At 48.7% G+C, this 22,090-nt stretch overlaps 4 non-coding genes across 4 annotated transcripts; all 4 read right to left on the bottom strand.

Moving 5' to 3' along the window:
* Positions 1-1,524: 1,524 nt before the first annotated feature.
* Positions 1,525-1,597, bottom strand: Trnaa-ggc (transfer RNA alanine (anticodon GGC)). The gene has a single exon. It is a non-coding gene; the product is annotated as a tRNA-Ala (tRNA).
* A 4,675-nt stretch (positions 1,598-6,272) lies between these two features.
* Positions 6,273-6,344, bottom strand: Trnaa-ggc (transfer RNA alanine (anticodon GGC)). Its single transcript has one exon. It is a non-coding gene; the product is annotated as a tRNA-Ala (tRNA).
* A 6,255-nt stretch (positions 6,345-12,599) lies between these two features.
* Trnaa-ggc (transfer RNA alanine (anticodon GGC)) lies at positions 12,600-12,671 on the bottom strand. Its single transcript has one exon. It is a non-coding gene; the product is annotated as a tRNA-Ala (tRNA).
* Positions 12,672-21,757: 9,086 nt separating this feature from the next.
* Positions 21,758-21,829, bottom strand: Trnae-cuc (transfer RNA glutamic acid (anticodon CUC)). Its single transcript has one exon. It is a non-coding gene; the product is annotated as a tRNA-Glu (tRNA).
* Positions 21,830-22,090: the final 261 nt, after the last annotated feature.

Below are 22,090 nucleotides of genomic sequence, written 5' to 3'. Positions count from 1 at the left end.
CAACTGAGCTACGCCCCATGCACGAGCAAACTGCGCTATTCCCCATTCTTTGCGACTCAGATGCGCACGGACACGATGGTTGGTTGGTTTGTAGCGGTGAAGGGAGCAGAGTACAAAGGCGCGGACCCGTTCATATACACAAAAGTTCCAAGTAGTTTCGATGCTCTGGTATTACAAATGCAAATTCCGTCTGTTTTTAACGTCTTAAATTCAAAGAGCCGTCACAAATTGCTCCGTTTTCACTCCTTGACGACAATCATACAGCACCTGAGGTAACAAACACATCTCGAGCCCCATTGTGCACTCCATTATTCATGCCAACTCAGTGCCTCGCTCTTTACTACTGTGTACCAATCTTGTCGTCCAACTGCAAAACACTGGGCCACAATAAGTTTCCACGTCTCCATTGCACTGCGCATACTACGAAACGCTCCCCAAACTTGGCACTCACCCTCGCAGCCGACTTTTCCGACTTTCCACGACGCTCACGCTAGTGACAGCATTATTTATAGTTCGACGTCGCGCCAAAGCGAATGAGCACATTTCGCCTACGGCTTAGGCCGCCCTCCTAGTGTGGCTGCTCGGTGTCTGCAGGCAGCGAGGGTCTGCAAGCTTCCTGTGTTCGCACCTATGTCACCTGTGCTTGCTTGTCAGAGACAGACTACCGCAAAACATACAACTCACTCCATGAATTGATTGCTACGGCATCTGTTATCAGCAGTCACAACTAACAACACCAGTAGCAGCTGACTGCATGCAAAGAATAGGAATGTGCAGTGGAATTTACGTGAACTCAGCGCAAGGCAGATCTTTCCGACATAGGCTTGAGAATCTTACAGGAACACTTGTACTGTTTCTAAAATAAGTGTAGGCGTGGGAGGAGGCTGCTTCCTGCGCACTAATAACAGCACGCTTGTCAATTGTGGATGCTAATAATTCGCTTGTATCTTCCTAGACACATCTGCTGGTTGTGAATTATTCCACTTGCATGGCAAGGTACGCATGTAGGTGTGTTAAAAATTCTGGAGGCACTGGGTATTGATCCCAGTTCCTCTCGCATACTAAGCGAGCGCTCTACCATCTGAGCTACGACCGCCCCCCCGAAGACTAATGGTGCTACATACAGCCATATAGACGACACAGACCCTTGCACTCCCATTATTCAGCAGACAAACACTACTCTGTATGTATCCGTTAGGGTGTCTTTCAGGTTTCGTGCATTATGTATCGAATCGTAGTTGGCCACAATGAAAGTGGCACGTATAACGTCGATAATAGAATTCGGACACCGCTCTGAGTAAGACCAACGTGTTGTCTACCCTCTAGACTTCAATGAGTTTAAGCCGCGATACCTAAGACAGATCTGCACTCGATGACACCTCGATAACAGCCGGTCCCCACACTTACATCTTGCTCTCCTTACGTCAGTATACATCATATCAGTCTGTGACGCTGGCTTTGCAACATCTTGCGTGCCTTTAGGTTCGCCGCGATCAACACTTACCATGCACTGACAACAAAATATGGAGGCGCCGCGGCTTGAACCCTGGACCTTTCACATGCCAAGCGAACGCTCTACCAACTGAGCTACGCCTCATGCACGAGCAAACTGCGCTATTCCCCATTCTTTGCGACTCAGATGCGCACGGACACGATGGTTGGTTGGTTTGTAGCGGTGAAGGGAGCAGAGTACAAAGGCGCGGACCCGTTCATATACACAAAAGTTCCAAGTAGTTTCGATGCTCTGGTATTACAAATGCAAATTCCGTCTGTTTTTAACGTCTTAAATTCAAAGAGCCGTCACAAATTGCTCCGTTTTCACTCCTTGACGACAATCATACAGCACCTGAGGTAACAAACACATCTCGAGCCCCATTGTGCACTCCATTATTCATGCCAACTCAGTGCCTCGCTCTTTACTACTGTGTACCAATCTTGTCGTCCAACTGCAAAACACTGGGCCACAATAAGTTTCCGCGTCTCCATTGCACTGCGCATACTACGAAACGCTCCCCAAACTTGGCACTCACCCTCGCAGCCGACTTTTCCGACTTTCCACGACGCTCACGCTAGTGACAGCATTATTTATAGTTCGACGTCGCGCCAAAGCGAATGAGCACATTTCGCCTACGGCTTAGGCCGCCCTCCTAGTGTGGCTGCTCGGTGTCTGCAGGCAGCGAGGGTCTGCAAGCTTCCTGTGTTCGCACCTATGTCACCTGTGCTTGCTTGTCAGAGACAGACTACCGCAAAACATACAACTCACTCCATGAATTGATTGCTACAGCATCTGTTATCAGCAGTCACAACTAACAACACCAGTAGCAGCTGACTGCATGCAAAGAATAAGAATGTGCAGTGGAATTTACGTGAACTCAGCGCAAGGCAGATCTTTCCGACATAGGCTTGAGAATCTTACAGGAACACTTGTACTGTTTCTAAATTAAGTGTAGGCGTGGGAGGAGGGTGCTTCCTGCGCACTAATAACAGCACGCTTGTCAATTGTGGATGCTAATCATTCGCTTGTATCTTCCTAGACACATCTGCTGGTTGTGAATTATTCCACTTGCATGGCAAGGTACGCATGTAGGTGTGTTAAAAATTCTGGAGGCTCTGGGTATTGATCCCAGTTCCTCTCGCATACTAAGCGAGCACTCTACCATCTGAGCTAGGCCCGCCCACCCGAAGACTAATGGTGCTACATACAGCCATATAGACGACACAGACCCTTGCACTCCCATTATTCAGCAGACAAACACTACTCTCTATGTATCCGTTAGGGTGTCTTTCAGGTTTCGTGCATTATGTATCGAATCGTAGTTGGCAACAATGAAAGTGGCACGTATAACGTCGAAAATAGAATTCGGACACCGCTCTGAGTAAGACCAACGTGTTGTCCACCCTCTAGACTTCAATGAGTTTAAGCCGCGATACCTAAGACAGATCTGCACTCGATGACACCTCGATAACAGCCGGTCCCCACACTTACATCTTGCTCTCCTTACGTCAGTATACATCATATCAGTCTGTGACGCTGGCTTTGCAACATCTTGCGTGCCTTTAGGTTCGCCGCGATCAACACTTACCATGCACTGACAACAAAATATGGAGGCGCCGCGGCTTGAACCCTGGACCTTTCACATTCCAAGCGAACGCTCTACCAACTGAGCTACGCCCTATGCACGGGCAAACTGCGCTATTCCCCATTCTTTGCGACTCAGATGCGCACGGACACGATGGTTGGTTGGTTTGTAGCGGTGAAGGGAGCAGAGTACAAAGGCGCGGACCCGTTCATATACACAAAAGTTCCAAGTAGTTTCGATGCTCTGGTATTACAAATGCAAATTCCGTCTGTTTTTAACGTCTTAAATTCAAAGATCCGTCACAAATTGCTCCGTTTTCACTCCTTGACGACAATCATACAGCACCTGAGGTAACAAACACATCTCGAGCCCCATTGTGCACTCCATTATTCATGCCAACTCAGTGCCTCGCTCTTTACTACTGTGTTCCAATCTTGTCGTCCAACTGCAAAACACTGGGCCACAATAAGTTTCCGCGTCTCCATTGCACTGCGCATACTACGAAACGCTCCCCAAACTTGGCACTCACCCTCGCAGCCGACTTTTCCGACTTTCCACGACGCTCACGCTAGTGACAGCATTATTTATAGTTCGACGTCGCGCCAAAGCGAATGAGCACATTTCGCCTACGGCTTAGGCCGCCCTCCTAGTGTGGCTGCTCGGTGTCTGCAGGCAGCGAGGGTCTGCAAGCTTCCTGTGTTCGCACCTATGTCACCTGTGCTTGCTTGTCAGAGACAGACTACCGCAAAACATACAACTCACTCCATGAATTGATTGCTACGGCATCTGTTATCAGCAGTCACAACTAACAACACCAGTAGCAGCTGACTGCATGCAAAGAATAGGAATGTGCAGTGGAATTTACGTGAACTCAGCGCAAGGCAGATCTTTCCGACATAGGCTTGAGAATCTTACAGGAACACTTGTACTGTTTCTAAATTAAGTGTAGGCGTGGGAGGAGGGAGCTTCCTGCGCACTAATAACAGCACGCTTGTCAATTGTGGATGCTAATAATTCGCTTGTATCTTCCTAGACACATCTGCTGGTTGTGAATTATTCCACTTGCATGGCAAGGTACGCATGTAGGTGTGTTAAAAATTCTGGAGGCTCTGGGTATTGATCCCAGTTCCTCTCGCATACTAAGCGAGCACTCTACCATCTGAGCTAGGCCCGCCCACCCGAAGACTAATGGTGCTACATACAGCCATATAGACGACACAGACCCTTGCACTCCCATTATTCAGCAGACAAACACTACTCTCTATGTATCCGTTAGGGTGTCTTTCAGGTTTCGTGCATTATGTATCGAATCGTACTTGGCCACAATGAAAGTGGCACGTATAACGTCGAAAATAGAATTCGGACACCGCTCTGAGTAAGACCAACGTGTTGTCCACCCTCTAGACTTCAATGAGGTTAAGCCGCGATACCTAAGACAGATCTGCACTCGATGACACCTCGATAACAGCCGGTCCCCACACTTACATCTTGCTCTCCTTACGTCAGTATACATCATTTCAGTCTGTGACGCTGGTTTTGCAACATCTTGCGTGCCTTTAGGTTCGCCGCGATCAACACTTACCATGCACTGACAACAAAATATGGAGGCGCCGCGGCTTGAACCCTGGACCTTTCACATGCCAAGCGAACGCTCTACCAACTGAGCTACGCCCCATGCACGAGCAAACTGCGCTATTCCCCATTCTTTGCGACTCAGATGCGCACGGACACGATGGTTGGTCTGTTTGTAGCGGTGAAGGGAGCAGAGTACAAAGGCGCGGACCCGTTCATATACACAAAAGTTCCAAGTAGTTTCGATGCTCTGGTATTACAAATGCAAATTCCGTCTGTTTTTAACGTCTTAAATTCAAAGAGCCGTCACAAATTGCTCCGTTTTCACTCCTTGACGACAATCATACAGCACCTGAGGTAACAAACACATCTCGAGCCCCATTGTGCACTCCATTATTCATGCCAACTCAGTGCCTCGCTCTTTACTACTGTGTACCAATCTTGTCGTCCAACTGCAAAACACTGGGCCACAATAAGTTTCCGCGTCTCCATTGCACTGCGCATACTACGAAACGCTCCCCAAACTTGGCACTCACCCTCGCAGCCGACTTTTCCGACTTTCCACGACGCTCACGCAACGCTCACGCTAGTGACAGCATTATTTATAGTTCGACGTCGCGCCAAAGCGAATGAGCACATTTCGCCTACGGCTTAGGCCGCCCTCCTAGTGTGGCTGCTCGGTGTCTGCAGGCAGCGAGGGTCTGCAAGCTTCCTGTGTTCGCACCTATGTCACCTGTGCTTGCTTGTCAGAGACAGACTACCGCAAAACATACAACTCACTCCATGAATTGATTGCTACGGCATCTGTTATCAGCAGTCACAACTAACAACACCAGTAGCAGCTGACTGCATGCAAAGAATAGGAATGTGCAGTGGAATTTACGTGAACTCAGCGCAAGGCAGATCTTTCCGACATAGGCTTGAGAATCTTACAGGAACACTTGTACTGTTTCTAAATTAAGTGTAGGCGTGGGAGGAGGGTGCTTCCTGCGCACTAATAACAGCACGCTTGTCAATTGTGGATGCTAATCATTCGCTTGTATCTTCCTAGACACATCTGCTGGTTGTGAATTATTCCACTTGCATGGCAAGGTACGCATGTAGGTGTGTTAAAAATTCTGGAGGCACTGGGTATTGATCCCAGTTTCTCTCGCATACTAAGCGGGCGCTCTACCATCTGAGCTACGCCCGCCGCCCCGAAGACTAATGGTGCTACATACAGCCATATACACGACACAGACCCTTGCACTCCCATTATTCAGCAGACAAACACTACTCTCTATGTATCCGTTAGGGTGTCTTTCAGGTTTCGTGCATTATGTATCGAATCGTAGTTGGCCACAATGAAAGTGGCACGTATAACGTCGAAAATAGAATTCGGACACCGCTCTGAGTAAGACCAACGTGTTGTCCACCCTCTAGACTTCAATGAGGTTAAGCCGCGATACCTAAGACAGATCTGCACTCGATGACACCTCGATAACAGCCGGTCCCCACACTTACATCTTGCTCTCCTTACGTCAGTATACATCATATCAGTCTGTGACGCTGGCTTTGCAACATCTTGCGTGCCTTTAGGTTCGCCGCGATCAACACTTACCATGCACTGACAACAAAATATGGTGGCGCCGCGGCTTGAACCCTGGACCTTTCGCATGCCAAGCGAACGCTCTACCAACTGAGCTACGCCCCATGCACGAGCAAACTGCGCTATTCCCCATTCTTTGCGACTCAGATGCGCACGGACACGATGGTTGGTTGGTTTGTAGCGGTGAAGGGAGCAGAGTACAAAGGCGCGGACCCGTTCATATACACAAAAGTTCCAAGTAGTTTCGATGCTCTGGTATTACAAATGCAAATTCCGTCTGTTTTTAACGTCTTAAATTCAAAGAGCCGTCACAAATTGCTCCGTTTTCACTCCTTGACGACAATCATACAGCACCTGAGGTAACAAACACATCTCGAGCCCCATTGTGCACTCCATTATTCATGCCAACTCAGTGCCTCGCTCTTTACTACTGTGTACCAATCTTGTCGTCCAACTGCAAAACACTGGGCCACAATAAGTTTCCACGTCTCCATTGCACTGCGCATACTACGAAACGCTCCCCAAACTTGGCACTCACCCTCGCAGCCGACTTTTCCGACTTTCCACGACGCTCACGCTAGTGACAGCATTATTTATAGTTCGACGTCGCGCCAAAGCGAATGAGCACATTTCGCCTACGGCTTAGGCCGCCCTCCTAGTGTGGCTGCTCGGTGTCTGCAGGCAGCGAGGGTCTGCAAGCTTCCTGTGTTCGCACCTATGTCACCTGTGCTTGCTTGTCAGAGACAGACTACCGCAAAACATACAACTCACTCCATGAATTGATTGCTACGGCATCTGTTATCAGCAGTCACAACTAACAACACCAGTAGCAGCTGACTGCATGCAAAGAATAGGAATGTGCAGTGGAATTTACGTGAACTCAGCGCAAGGCAGATCTTTCCGACATAGGCTTGAGAATCTTACAGGAACACTTGTACTGTTTCTAAAATAAGTGTAGGCGTGGGAGGAGGCTGCTTCCTGCGCACTAATAACAGCACGCTTGTCAATTGTGGATGCTAATAATTCGCTTGTATCTTCCTAGACACATCTGCTGGTTGTGAATTATTCCACTTGCATGGCAAGGTACGCATGTAGGTGTGTTAAAAATTCTGGAGGCACTGGGTATTGATCCCAGTTCCTCTCGCATACTAAGCGAGCGCTCTACCATCTGAGCTACGCCCGCCGCCCCGAAGACTAATGGTGCTACATACAGCTATATACACGACACAGACCCTTGCACTCCCATTATTCAGCAGACAAACACTACTCTCTATGTATCCGTTAGGGTGTCTTTCAGGTTTCGTGCATTATGTATCGAATCGTAGTTGGCAACAATGAAAGTGGCACGTATAACGTCGAAAATAGAATTCGGACACCGCTCTGAGTAAGACCAACGTGTTGTCCACCCTCTAGACTTCAATGAGTTTAAGCCGCGATACCTAAGACAGATCTGCACTCGATGACACCTCGATAACAGCCGGTCCCCACACTTACATCTTGCTCTCCTTACGTCAGTATACATCATATCAGTCTGTGACGCTGGCTTTGCAACATCTTGCGTGCCTTTAGGTTCGCCGCGATCAACACTTACCATGCACTGACAACAAAATATGGAGGCGCCGCGGCTTGAACCCTGGACCTTTCACATTCCAAGCGAACGCTCTACCAACTGAGCTACGCCCTATGCACGGGCAAACTGCGCTATTCCCCATTCTTTGCGACTCAGATGCGCACGGACACGATGGTTGGTTGGTTTGTAGCGGTGAAGGGAGCAGAGTACAAAGGCGCGGACCCGTTCATATACACAAAAGTTCCAAGTAGTTTCGATGCTCTGGTATTACAAATGCAAATTCCGTCTGTTTTTAACGTCTTAAATTCAAAGATCCGTCACAAATTGCTCCGTTTTCACTCCTTGACGACAATCATACAGCACCTGAGGTAACAAACACATCTCGAGCCCCATTGTGCACTCCATTATTCATGCCAACTCAGTGCCTCGCTCTTTACTACTGTGTTCCAATCTTGTCGTCCAACTGCAAAACACTGGGCCACAATAAGTTTCCGCGTCTCCATTGCACTGCGCATACTACGAAACGCTCCCCAAACTTGGCACTCACCCTCGCAGCCGACTTTTCCGACTTTCCACGACGCTCACGCTAGTGACAGCATTATTTATAGTTCGACGTCGCGCCAAAGCGAATGAGCACATTTCGCCTACGGCTTAGGCCGCCCTCCTAGTGTGGCTGCTCGGTGTCTGCAGGCAGCGAGGGTCTGCAAGCTTCCTGTGTTCGCACCTATGTCACCTGTGCTTGCTTGTCAGAGACAGACTACCGCAAAACATACAACTCACTCCATGAATTGATTGCTACGGCATCTGTTATCAGCAGTCACAACTAACAACACCAGTAGCAGCTGACTGCATGCAAAGAATAGGAATGTGCAGTGGAATTTACGTGAACTCAGCGCAAGGCAGATCTTTCCGACATAGGCTTGAGAATCTTACAGGAACACTTGTACTGTTTCTAAATTAAGTGTAGGCGTGGGAGGAGGGAGCTTCCTGCGCACTAATAACAGCACGCTTGTCAATTGTGGATGCTAATAATTCGCTTGTATCTTCCTAGACACATCTGCTGGTTGTGAATTATTCCACTTGCATGGCAAGGTACGCATGTAGGTGTGTTAAAAATTCTGGAGGCTCTGGGTATTGATCCCAGTTCCTCTCGCATACTAAGCGAGCACTCTACCATCTGAGCTAGGCCCGCCCACCCGAAGACTAATGGTGCTACATACAGCCATATAGACGACACAGACCCTTGCACTCCCATTATTCAGCAGACAAACACTACTCTCTATGTATCCGTTAGGGTGTCTTTCAGGTTTCGTGCATTATGTATCGAATCGTACTTGGCCACAATGAAAGTGGCACGTATAACGTCGAAAATAGAATTCGGACACCGCTCTGAGTAAGACCAACGTGTTGTCCACCCTCTAGACTTCAATGAGGTTAAGCCGCGATACCTAAGACAGATCTGCACTCGATGACACCTCGATAACAGCCGGTCCCCACACTTACATCTTGCTCTCCTTACGTCAGTATACATCATTTCAGTCTGTGACGCTGGTTTTGCAACATCTTGCGTGCCTTTAGGTTCGCCGCGATCAACACTTACCATGCACTGACAACAAAATATGGAGGCGCCGCGGCTTGAACCCTGGACCTTTCACATGCCAAGCGAACGCTCTACCAACTGAGCTACGCCCCATGCACGAGCAAACTGCGCTATTCCCCATTCTTTGCGACTCAGATGCGCACGGACACGATGGTTGGTCTGTTTGTAGCGGTGAAGGGAGCAGAGTACAAAGGCGCGGACCCGTTCATATACACAAAAGTTCCAAGTAGTTTCGATGCTCTGGTATTACAAATGCAAATTCCGTCTGTTTTTAACGTCTTAAATTCAAAGAGCCGTCACAAATTGCTCCGTTTTCACTCCTTGACGACAATCATACAGCACCTGAGGTAACAAACACATCTCGAGCCCCATTGTGCACTCCATTATTCATGCCAACTCAGTGCCTCGCTCTTTACTACTGTGTACCAATCTTGTCGTCCAACTGCAAAACACTGGGCCACAATAAGTTTCCGCGTCTCCATTGCACTGCGCATACTACGAAACGCTCCCCAAACTTGGCACTCACCCTCGCAGCCGACTTTTCCGACTTTCCACGACGCTCACGCAACGCTCACGCTAGTGACAGCATTATTTATAGTTCGACGTCGCGCCAAAGCGAATGAGCACATTTCGCCTACGGCTTAGGCCGCCCTCCTAGTGTGGCTGCTCGGTGTCTGCAGGCAGCGAGGGTCTGCAAGCTTCCTGTGTTCGCACCTATGTCACCTGTGCTTGCTTGTCAGAGACAGACTACCGCAAAACATACAACTCACTCCATGAATTGATTGCTACGGCATCTGTTATCAGCAGTCACAACTAACAACACCAGTAGCAGCTGACTGCATGCAAAGAATAGGAATGTGCAGTGGAATTTACGTGAACTCAGCGCAAGGCAGATCTTTCCGACATAGGCTTGAGAATCTTACAGGAACACTTGTACTGTTTCTAAAATAAGTGTAGGCGTGGGAGGAGGCTGCTTCCTGCGCACTAATAACAGCACGCTTGTCAATTGTGGATGCTAATAATTCGCTTGTATCTTCCTAGACACATCTGCTGGTTGTGAATTATTCCACTTGCATGGCAAGGTACGCATGTAGGTGTGTTAAAAATTCTGGAGGCACTGGGTATTGATCCCAGTTCCTCTCGCATACTAAGCGAGCGCTCTACCATCTGAGCTACGCCCGCCGCCCCGAAGACTAATGGTGCTACATACAGCCATATAGACGACACAGACCCTTGCACTCCCATTATTCAGCAGACAAACACTACTCTCTATGTATCCGTTAGGGTGTCTTTCAGGTTTCGTGCATTATGTATCGAATCGTAGTTGGCCACAATGAAAGTGGCACGTATAACGTCGAAAATAGAATTCGGACACCGCTCTGAGTAAGACCAACGTGTTGTCCACCCTCTAGACTTCAATGAGTTTAAGCCGCGATACCTAAGACAGATCTGCACTCGATGACACCTCGATAACAGCCGGTCCCCACACTTACATCTTGCTCTCCTTACGTCAGTATACATCATATCAGTCTGTGACGCTGGTTTTGCAACATCTTGCGTGCCTTTAGGTTCGCCGCGATCAACACTTACCATGCACTGACAACAAAATATGGAGGCGCCGCGGCTTGAACCCTGGACCTTTCACATGCCAAGCGAACGCTCTACCAACTGAGCTACGCCCCATGCACGAGCAAACTGCGCTATTCCCCATTCTTTGCGACTCAGATGCGCACGGACACGATGGTTGGTTGGTTTGTAGCGGTGAAGGGAGCAGAGTACAAAGGCGCGGACCCGTTCATATACACAAAAGTTCCAAGTAGTTTCGATGCTCTGGTATTACAAATGCAAATTCCGTCTGTTTTTAACGTCTTAAATTCAAAGAGCCGTCACAAATTGCTCCGTTTTCACTCCTTGACGACAATCATACAGCACCTGAGGTAACAAACACATCTCGAGCCCCATTGTGCACTCCATTATTCATGCCAACTCAGTGCCTCGCTCTTTACTACTGTGTACCAATCTTGTCGTCCAACTGCAAAACACTGGGCCACAATAAGTTTCCGCGTCTCCATTGCACTGCGCATACTACGAAACGCTCCCCAAACTTGGCACTCACCCTCGCAGCCGACTTTTCCGACTTTCCACGACGCTCACGCTAGTGACAGCATTATTTATAGTTCGACGTCGCGCCAAAGCGAATGAGCACATTTCGCCTACGGCTTAGGCCGCCCTCCTAGTGTGGCTGCTCAGTGTCTGCAGGCAGCGAGGGTCTGCAAGCTTCCTGTGTTCGCACCTATGTCACCTGTGCTTGCTTGTCAGAGACAGACTACCGCAAAACATACAACTCACTCCATGAATTGATTGCTACGGCATCTGTTATCAGCAGTCACAACTAACAACACCAGTAGCAGCTGACTGCATGCAAAGAATAGGAATGTGCAGTGGAATTTACGTGAACTCAGCGCAAGGCAGATCTTTCCGACATAGGCTTGAGAATCTTACAGGAACACTTGTACTGTTTCTAAATTAAGTGTAGGCGTGGGAGGAGGGTGCTTCCTGCGCACTAATAACAGCACGCTTGTCAATTGTGGATGCTAATCATTCGCTTGTATCTTCCTAGACACATCTGCTGGTTGTGAATTATTCCACTTGCATGGCAAGGTACGCATGTAGGTGTGTTAAAAATTCTGGAGGCACTGGGTATTGATCCCAGTTCCTCTCGCATACTAAGCGGGCGCTTTACCATCTGAGCTACGCCCGCCGCCCCGAAGACTAATGGTGCTACATACAGCCATATACACGACACAGACCCTTGCACTCCCATTATTCAGCAGACAAACACTACTCTCTATGTATCCGTTAGGGTGTCTTTCAGGTTTCGTGCATTATGTATCGAATCGTAGTTGGCCACAATGAAAGTGGCACGTATAACGTCGAAAATAGAATTCGGACACCGCTCTGAGTAAGACCAACGTGTTGTCCACCCTCTAGACTTCAATGAGGTTAAGCCGCGATACCTAAGACAGATCTGCACTCGATGACACCTCGATAACAGCCGGTCCCCACACTTACATCTTGCTCTCCTTACGTCAGTATACATCATATCAGTCTGTGACGCTGGCTTTGCAACATCTTGCGTGCCTTTAGGTTCGCCGCGATCAACACTCACCATGCACTGACAACAAAATATGGTGGCGCCGCGGCTTGAACCCTGGACCTTTCACATGCCAAGCGAACGCTCTACCAACTGAGCTACGCCCCATGCACGAGCAAACTGCACTATTCCCCATTCTTTGCGACTCAGATGCGCACGGACACCATGGTTGGTTGGTTTGTAGCGGTGAAGGGAGCAGAGTACAAAGGCGCGGACCCGTTCATATACACAAAAGTTCCAAGTAGTTTCGATGCTCTGGTATTACAAATGCAAATTCCGTCTGTTTTTAACGTCTTAAATTCAAAGAGCCGTCACAAATTGCTCCGTTTTCACTCCTTGACGACAATCATACAGCACCTGAGGTAACAAACACATCTCGAGCCCCATTGTGCACTCCATTATTCATGCCAACTCAGTGCCTCGCTCTTTACTACTGTGTTCCAATCTTGTCGTCCAACTGCAAAACACTGGGCCACAATAAGTTTCCGCGTCTCCATTGCACTGCGCATACTACGAAACGCTCCCCAAACATGGCACTCACCCTCGCAGCCGACTTTTCCGACTTTCCACGACGCTCACGCTAGTGACAGCATTATTTATAGTTCGACGTCGCGCCAAAGCGAATGAGCACATTTCGCCTACGGCTTAGGCCGCCCTCCTAGTGTGGCTGCTCGGTGTCTGCAGGCAGCGAGGGTCTGCAAGCTTCCTGTGTTCGCACCTATGTCACCTGTGCTTGCTTGTCAGAGACAGACTACCGCAAAACATACAACTCACTCCATGAATTGATTGCTACGGCATCTGTTATCAGCAGTCACAACTAACAACACCAGTAGCAGCTGACTGCATGCAAAGAATAGGAATGTGCAGTGGAATTTACGTGAACTCAGCGCAAGGCAGATCTTTCCGACATAGGCTTGAGAATCTTACAGGAACACTTGTACTGTTTCTAAATTAAGTGTAGGCGTGGGAGGAGGGAGCTTCCTGCGCACTAATAACAGCACGCTTGTCAATTGTGGATGCTAATCATTCGCTTGTATCTTCCTAGACACATCTGCTGGTTGTGAATTATTCCACTTGCATGGCAAGGTACGCATGTAGGTGTGTTAAAAATTCTGGAGGCACTGGGTATTGATCCCAGTTCCTCTCGCATACTAAGCGAGCGCTCTACCATCTGAGCTACGCCCGCCATCCCGAAGACTAATGGTGCTACATACAGCCATATAGACGACACAGACCCTTGCACTCCCATTATTCAGCAGACAAACACTACTCTCTATGTATCCGTTAGGGTGTCTTTCAGGTTTCGTGCATTATGTATCGAATCGTAGTTGGCCACAATGAAAGTGGCACGTATAACGTCGAAAATAGAATTCGGACACCGCTCTGAGTAAGACCAACGTGTTGTCCACCCTCTAGACTTCAATGAGTTTAAGCCGCGATACCTAAGACAGATCTGCACTCGATGACACCTCGATAACAGCCGGTCCCCACACTTACATCTTGCTCTCCTTACGTCAGTATACATCATATCAGTCTGTGACGCTGGCTTTGCAACATCTTGCGTGCCTTTAGGTTCGCCGCGATCAACACTTACCATGCACTGACAACAAAACATGGAGGCGCCGCGGATTGAACCCTGGACCTTTCACATGCCAAGCGAACGCTCTACCAACTGAGCTACTCCCTATGCACGGGCAAACTGCGCTATTCCCCATTCTTTGCGACTCAGATGCGCACGGACACGATGGTTGGTTGGTTTGTAGCGGTGAAGGGAGCAGAGTACAAAGGCGCGGACCCGTTCATATACACAAAAGTTCCAAGTAGTTTCGATGCTCTGGTATTACAAATGCAAATTCCGTCTGTTTTTAACGTCTTAAATTCAAAGAGCCGTCACAAATTGCTCCGTTTTCACTCCTTGACGACAATCATACAGCACCTGAGGTAACAAACACATCTCGAGCCCCATTGTGCACTCCATTATTCATGCCAACTCAGTGCCTCGCTCTTTACTACTGTGTTCCAATCTTGTCGTCCAACTGCAAAACACTGGGCCACAATAAGTTTCCGCGTCTCCATTGCACTGCGCATACTACGAAACGCTCCCCAAACTTGGCACTCACCCTCGCAGCCGACTTTTCCGACTTTCCACGACGCTCACGCTAGTGACAGCATTATTTATAGTTCGACGTCGCGCCAAAGCGAATGAGCACATTTCGCCTACGGCTTAGGCCGCCCTCCTAGTGTGGCTGCTCGGTGTCTGCAGGCAGCGAGGGTCTGCAAGCTTCCTGTGTTCGCACCTATGTCACCTGTGCTTGCTTGTCAGAGACAGACTACCGCAAAACATACAACTCACTCCATGAATTGATTGCTACGGCATCTGTTATCAGCAGTCACAACTAACAACACCAGTAGCAGCTGACTGCATGCAAAGAATAGGAATGTGCAGTGGAATTTACGTGAACTCAGCGCAAGGCAGATCTTTCCGACATAGGCTTGAGAATCTTACAGGAACACTTGTACTGTTTCTAAATTAAGTGTAGGCGTGGGAGGAGGGAGCTTCCTGCGCACTAATAACAGCACGCTTGTCAATTGTGGATGCTAATAATTCGCTTGTATCTTCCTAGACACATCTGCTGGTTGTGAATTATTCCACTTGCATGGCAAGGTACGCATGTAGGTGTGTTAAAAATTCTGGAGGCTCTGGGTATTGATCCCAGTTCCTCTCGCATACTAAGCGAGCACTCTACCATCTGAGCTACGCCCGCCCACCCGAAGACTAATGGTGCTACATACAGCCATATAGACGACACAGACCCTTGCACTCCCATTATTCAGCAGACAAACACTACTCTCTATGTATCCGTTAGGGTGTCTTTCAGGTTTCGTGCATTATGTATCGAATCGTACTTGGCCACAATGAAAGTGGCACGTATAACGTCGATAATAGAATTCGGACACCGCTCTGAGTAAGACCAACGTGTTGTCCATCCTCTAGACTTCAATGAGGTTAAGCCGCGATACCTAAGACAGATCTGCACTAGATGACACCTCGATAACAGCCGGTCCCCACACTTACATCTTGCTCTCCTTACGTCAGTATACATCATATCAGTCTGTGACGCTGGCTTTGCAACATCTTGCGTGCCTTTAGGTTCGCCGCGATCAACACTTACCATGCACTGACAACAAAATATGGAGCCGACGCGGTTTGAACCCTGGACTTTTCACATGCCAAGCGAACACTCTACCAACTGAGCTACGCCCCATGCACGAGCAAACTGCGCTATTCCCCATTCTTTGCGACTCAGATGCGCACGGACACGATGGTTGGTTGGTTTGTAGCGGTGAAGGGAGCAGAGTACAAAGGCGCGGACCCGTTCATATACACAAAAGTTCCAAGTAGTTTCGATGCTCTGGTATTACAAATGCAAATTCCGTCTGTTTCTAACGTCTTAAATTCAAAGAGCCGTCACAAATTGCTCCGTTTTCACTCCTTGACGACAATCATACAGCACCTGAGGTAACAAACACATTCGAGCCCCATTGTGCACTCCATTATTCATGCCAACTCAGTGCCTCGCTCTTTACTACTGTGTACCAATCTTGTCGTCCAACTGCAAAACACTGGGCCACAATACGTTTCCACGTCTCCATTGCACTGCGCATACTACGAAACGCTCCCCAAACTTGGCACTCACCCTCGCAGCCGACTTTTCCGACTTTCCACGACGCTCACGCTAGTGACAGCATTATTTATAGTTCGACGTCGCGCCAAAGCAAATGAGCACATTTCGCCTACGGCTTAGGCCGCCCTCCTAGTGTGGCTGCTCGGTGTCTGCAGGCAGCGAGGGTCTGCAAGCTTCCTGTGTTCGCACCTATGTCACCTGTGCTTGCTTGTCAGAGACAGACTACCGCAAAACATACAACTCACTCCATGAATTGATTGCTACGGCATCTGTTATCAGCAGTCACAACTAACAACACCAGTAGCAGCTGACTGCATGCAAAGAATAGGAATGTGCAGTGGAATTTACGTGAACTCAGCGCAAGGCAGATCTTTCCGACATAGGCTTGAGAATCTTACAGGAACACTTGTACTGTTTCTAAATTAAGTGTAGGCGTGGGAGGAGGGAGCTTCCTGCGCACTAATAACAGCACGCTTGTCAATTGTGGATGCTAATAATTCGCTTGTATCTTCCTAGACACATCTGCTGGTTGTGAATTATTCCACTTGCATGGCAAGGTACGCATGTAGGTGTGTTAAAAATTCTGGAGGCACTGGGTATTGATCCCAGTTCCTCTCGCATACTAAGCGAGCACTCTACCATCTGAGCTACGCCCGCCGCCCCGAAGACTAATGGTGCTACATACAGCCATATAGACGACACAGACCCTTGCACTCCCATTATTCAGCAGACAAACACTACTCTCTATGTATCCGTTAGGGTGTCTTTCAGGTTTCGTGCATTATGTATCGAATCGTAGTTGGCCACAATGAAAGTGGCACGTATAACGTCGAAAATAGAATTCGGACACCGCTCTGAGTAAGACCAACGTGTTGTCCACCCTCTAGACTTCAATGAGGTTAAGCCGCGATACCTAAGACAGATCTGCACTCGATGACACCTCGATAACAGCCGGTCCCCACACTTACATCTTGCTCTCCTTACGTCAGTATACATCATATCAGTCTGTGACGCTGGCTTTGCAACATCTTGCGTGCCTTTAGGTTCGCCGCGATCAACACTTACCATGCACTGACAACAAAATATGGAGGCGCCGCGGCTTGAACCCTGGACCTTTCGCATGCCAAGCGAACGCTCTAAGAAATGAGCCACGCCCCAGGCACGAGCAAACTGCGCTATTCCCCATTGTTTGCGACTCAGATGCGCACGGACACGATGGTTGGTTGGTTTGTAGCGGTGAAGGGAGCAGAGTACAAAGGCGCGGACCCGTTCATATACACAAAAGTTCCAAGTAGTTTCGATGCTCTGGTATTACAAATGAAAATTCCGTCTGTTTTTAACGTCTTAAATTGAAAGAGCCGTCACAAATTGCTCCGTTTTCACTCCTTGACGACAATCATACAGCACCTGAGGTAACAAACACATCTCGAGCCCCATTGTGCACTCCATTATTCATGCCAACTCAGTGCCTCGCTCTTTACTACTGTGTACCAATCTTGTCGTCCAACTGCAAAACACTGGGCCACAATAAGTTTCCGCGTCTCCATTGCACTGCGCATACTACGAAACGGTCCCCAAACTTGGCACTCACCCTCGCAGCCGACTTTCCACGACGCTCACGCAACGCTCACGCTAATGACAGCATTATTTATAGTTCGACGTCGCGCCAAAGCGAATGAGCACATTTCGCCTACGGCTTAGGCCGCCCTCCTAGTGTGGCTGCTCGGTGTCTGCAGGCAGCGAGGGTCTGCAAGCTTCCTGTGTTCGCACCTATGTCACCTGTGCTTGCTTGTCAGAGACAGACTACCGCAAAACATACAACTCACTCCATGAATTGATTGCTACGGCATCTGTTATCAGCAGTCACAACTAACAACACCAGTAGCAGCTGACTGCATGCAAAGAATAGGAATGTGCAGTGGAATTTACGTGAACTCAGCGCAAGGCAGATCTTTCCGACATAGGCTTGAGAATCTTACAGGAACACTTTCTAAATTAAGTGTAGGCGTGGGAGGAGGGTGCTACCTGCGCACTAATAACAGCACGCTTGTCAATTGTGGATGCTAATCATTCGCTTGTATCTTCCTAGACACATCTGCTGGTTGTGAATTATTCCACTTGCATGGCAAGGTGCGCATGTAGGTGTGTTAAAAATTCTGGAGGCACTGGGTATTGATCCCAGTTCCTCTCGCATACTAAGCGAGCGCTCTACCATCTGAGCTACGCCCGCCGCCCCGAAGACTAATGGAGCTACATACAGCCATATAGACGACACAGACCCTTGCACTCCCATTATTCAGCAGACAAACACTACTCTCTATGTATCCGTTAGGGGGTCTTTCAGGTTTCGTGCATTATGTATCGAATCGTAGTTGGCCACAATGAAAGTGGCACGTATAACGTCGAAAATAGAATTCGGACACCGCTCTGAGTAAGACCAACGTGTTGTCCACCCTCTAGACTTCAATGAGGTTAAGCCGCGATACCTAAGACAGATCTGCACTCGATGACACCTCGATAACAGCCGGTCCCCACACTTACATCTTGCTCTCCTTACGTCAGTATACATCATATCAGTCTGTGACGCTGGCTTTGCAACATCTTGCGTGCCTTTAGGTTCGCCGCGATCAACACTTACCATGCACTGACAACAAAATATGGAGGCGCCGCGGCTTGAACCCTGGACCTTTCGCATGCCAAGCGAACGCTCTAAGAAATGAGCCACGCCCCAGGCACGAGCAAACTGCGCTATTCCCCATTGTTTGCGACTCAGATGCGCACGGACACGATGGTTGGTTGGTTTGTAGCGGTGAAGGGAGCAGAGTACAAAGGCGCGGACCCGTTCATATACACAAAAGTTCCAAGTAGTTTCGATGCTCTGGTATTACAAATGAAAATTCCGTCTGTTTTTAACGTCTTAAATTGAAAGAGCCGTCACAAATTGCTCCGTTTTCACTCCTTGACGACAATCATACAGCACCTGAGGTAACAAACACATCTCGAGCCCCATTGTGCACTCCATTATTCATGCCAACTCAGTGCCTCGCTCTTTACTACTGTGTACCAATCTTGTCGTCCAACTGCAAAACACTGGGCCACAATAAGTTTCCGCGTCTCCATTGCACTGCGCATACTACGAAACGGTCCCCAAACTTGGCACTCACCCTCGCAGCCGACTTTCCACGACGCTCACGCAACGCTCACGCTAATGACAGCATTATTTATAGTTCGACGTCGCGCCAAAGCGAATGAGCACATTTCGCCTACGGCTTAGGCCGCCCTCCTAGTGTGGCTGCTCGGTGTCTGCAGGCAGCGAGGGTCTGCAAGCTTCCTGTGTTCGCACCTATGTCACCTGTGCTTGCTTGTCAGAGACAGACTATCGCAAAACATACAACTCACTCCATGAATTGATTGCTACGGCATCTGTTATCAGCAGTCACAACTAGCAACACCAGTAGCAGCTGACTGCATGCAAAGAATAGGAATGTGCAGTGGGATTTACGTGAACTCAGCGCAAGGCAGATCTTTCCGACATAGGCTTGAGAATCTTACGGGAACACTTGTACTGTTTCTAAATTAAGTGTAGGCGTGGGAGGAGGGTGCTTCCTGCGCACTAATAACACCACGCTTGTCAATTGTGGATGCTAATAATTCGCTTGTATCTTCCTAGACACATCTGCTGGTTGTGAATTATTCCACTTGCATGGCAAGGTACGCATGTAGGTGTGTTAAAAATTCTGGAGGCACTGGGTATTGATCCCAGTTCCTCTCGCATACTAAGCGAGCGCTCTACCATCTGAGCTACGCCCGCCGCCCCGAAGACTAATGGTGCTACACACAGCCATATACACGACACAGACCCTTGCACTCCCATTATTCAGCAGACAAACACTACTCTCTATGTATCCGTTAGGGTGTCTTTCAGGTTTCGTGCATTATGTATCGAATCGTAGTTGGCCACAATGAAAGTGGCACGTATAACGTTGAAAATAGAATTCGGACACCGCTCTGAGTAAGACCAACGTGTTGTCCACCCTCTAGACTTCAATGAGGTTAAGCCGCGATACCTAAGACAGATCTGCACTCGATGACACCTCGATAACAGCCGGTCCCCACACTTACATCTTGCTCTCCTTACGTCAGTATACATCATATCAGTCTGTGACGCTGGCTTTGCAACATCTTGCGTGCCTTTAGGTTCGCCGCGACCAACACTTACCATGCACTGACCACAAAAAATGTAGGCGCCGCGGTTTGAACACTGGACCTTTCACATGCCAAGCGAACGCTCTACCAACTGAGCTACGCCCCAGGCACGAGCAAACTGCGCTATTCCCCATTGTTTGCGACTCAGATGCGCACGGACACGATGGTTGGTTGGTTTGTAGCGGTGAAGGGAGCAGAGTACAAAGGCGTGGACCCGTTCATATACACAAAAGTTCCAAGTAGTTTCGATGCTCTGGTATTACAAATGCAAATTCCGTCTGTTTTTAACGTCTTAAATTCAAAGAGCCGTCACAAATTCCTCCGTTTTCACTCCTTGACGACAATCATACAGCACCTGAGGTAACAAACACATCTCGAGCCCCATTGTGCACTCCATTATTCATGCCAACTCAGTGCCTCGCTCTTTACTACTGTGTACCAATCTTGTCGTCCAACTGCAAAACACTGGGCCACAATAAGTTTCCGCATCTCCATTGCACTGCGCATACTACGAAACGCTCCCCAAACTTGGCACTCACCCTCGCAGCCGACTTTTCCGACTTACCACGACGCTCACGCTAGTGACAGCATTATTTATCGTTCGACGTCGCGCCAAAGCGAATGAGCACATTTCGCCTACGGCTTAGGCCGCCCTCCTAGTGTGGCTGCTCGGTGTCTGCAGGCAGCGAGGGTCTGCAAGCTTCCTGTGTTCGCACCTATGTCACCTGTGCTTGCTTGTCAGAGACAGACTACCGCAAAACATACAACTCACTCCATGAATTGATTGCTACGGCATCTGTTATCAGCAGTCACAACTAACAACACCAGTAGCAGCTGACTGCATGCAAAGAATAGGAATGTGCAGTGGAATTTACGTGAACTCAGCGCAAGGCAGATCTTTCCGACATAGGCTTGAGAATCTTACAGGAACACTTGTACTGTTTCTAAATTAAGTGTAGGCGTGGGAGGAGGGTGCTTCCTGCGCACTAATAACAGCACGCTTGTCAATTGTGGATGCTAATCATTCGCTTGTATCTTCCTAGACACATCTGCTGGTTGTGAATTATTCCACTTGCATGGCAAGGTGCGCATGTAGGTGTGTTAAAAATTCTGGAGGCACTGGGTATTGATCCCAGTTCCTCTCGCATACTAAGCGAGCGCTATACCATCTTTTTTTTTTTTTTTCCGTCACTTGTGACCACGAATCGTACTTAACGTAGTTTTCTGCAAGCGTCAGCGAAGCGTCAGTCGAGCTAAGTCGGGCCAAGTCGCATAAGAGGAGCAACAAATTGCGCTCGTTTTTCCGGTACCGGGAATCGAACCAGGGCCTCCTGGGTGAGAGCCAGGTATCCTAGCCACTAGACCACACCGGACAACGGCACAAGGGCTACTCCAGCGAACACAGCAATCTATACACACGCTACTAAACGACAACTACAAAATTATACGCTCCCACTTTGTACAGCGGCATGCTCGGGACTCATTTCGTAGAGACGAACGCCAGCCACTATGACACCAAACGGCGCCTGTGAATCATGTCGTTGCACCGCGCACTGTGCTACGACAATTTAAGAAAGAGACGCTCACGGCTTGCTGCGCTGCTTTCGTCGCGGGTAATCAGTGCTGCGGCTTTC

This window comes from Schistocerca gregaria, chromosome 10, assembly GCF_023897955.1.
Source record: "Schistocerca gregaria isolate iqSchGreg1 chromosome 10, iqSchGreg1.2, whole genome shotgun sequence".
Lineage (NCBI taxonomy): Eukaryota > Metazoa > Arthropoda > Insecta > Orthoptera > Acrididae > Schistocerca > Schistocerca gregaria.
The sequence above is the reverse complement of the archived record's forward strand: the minus strand, read 5'-3'. Positions and strand labels throughout refer to the sequence as shown.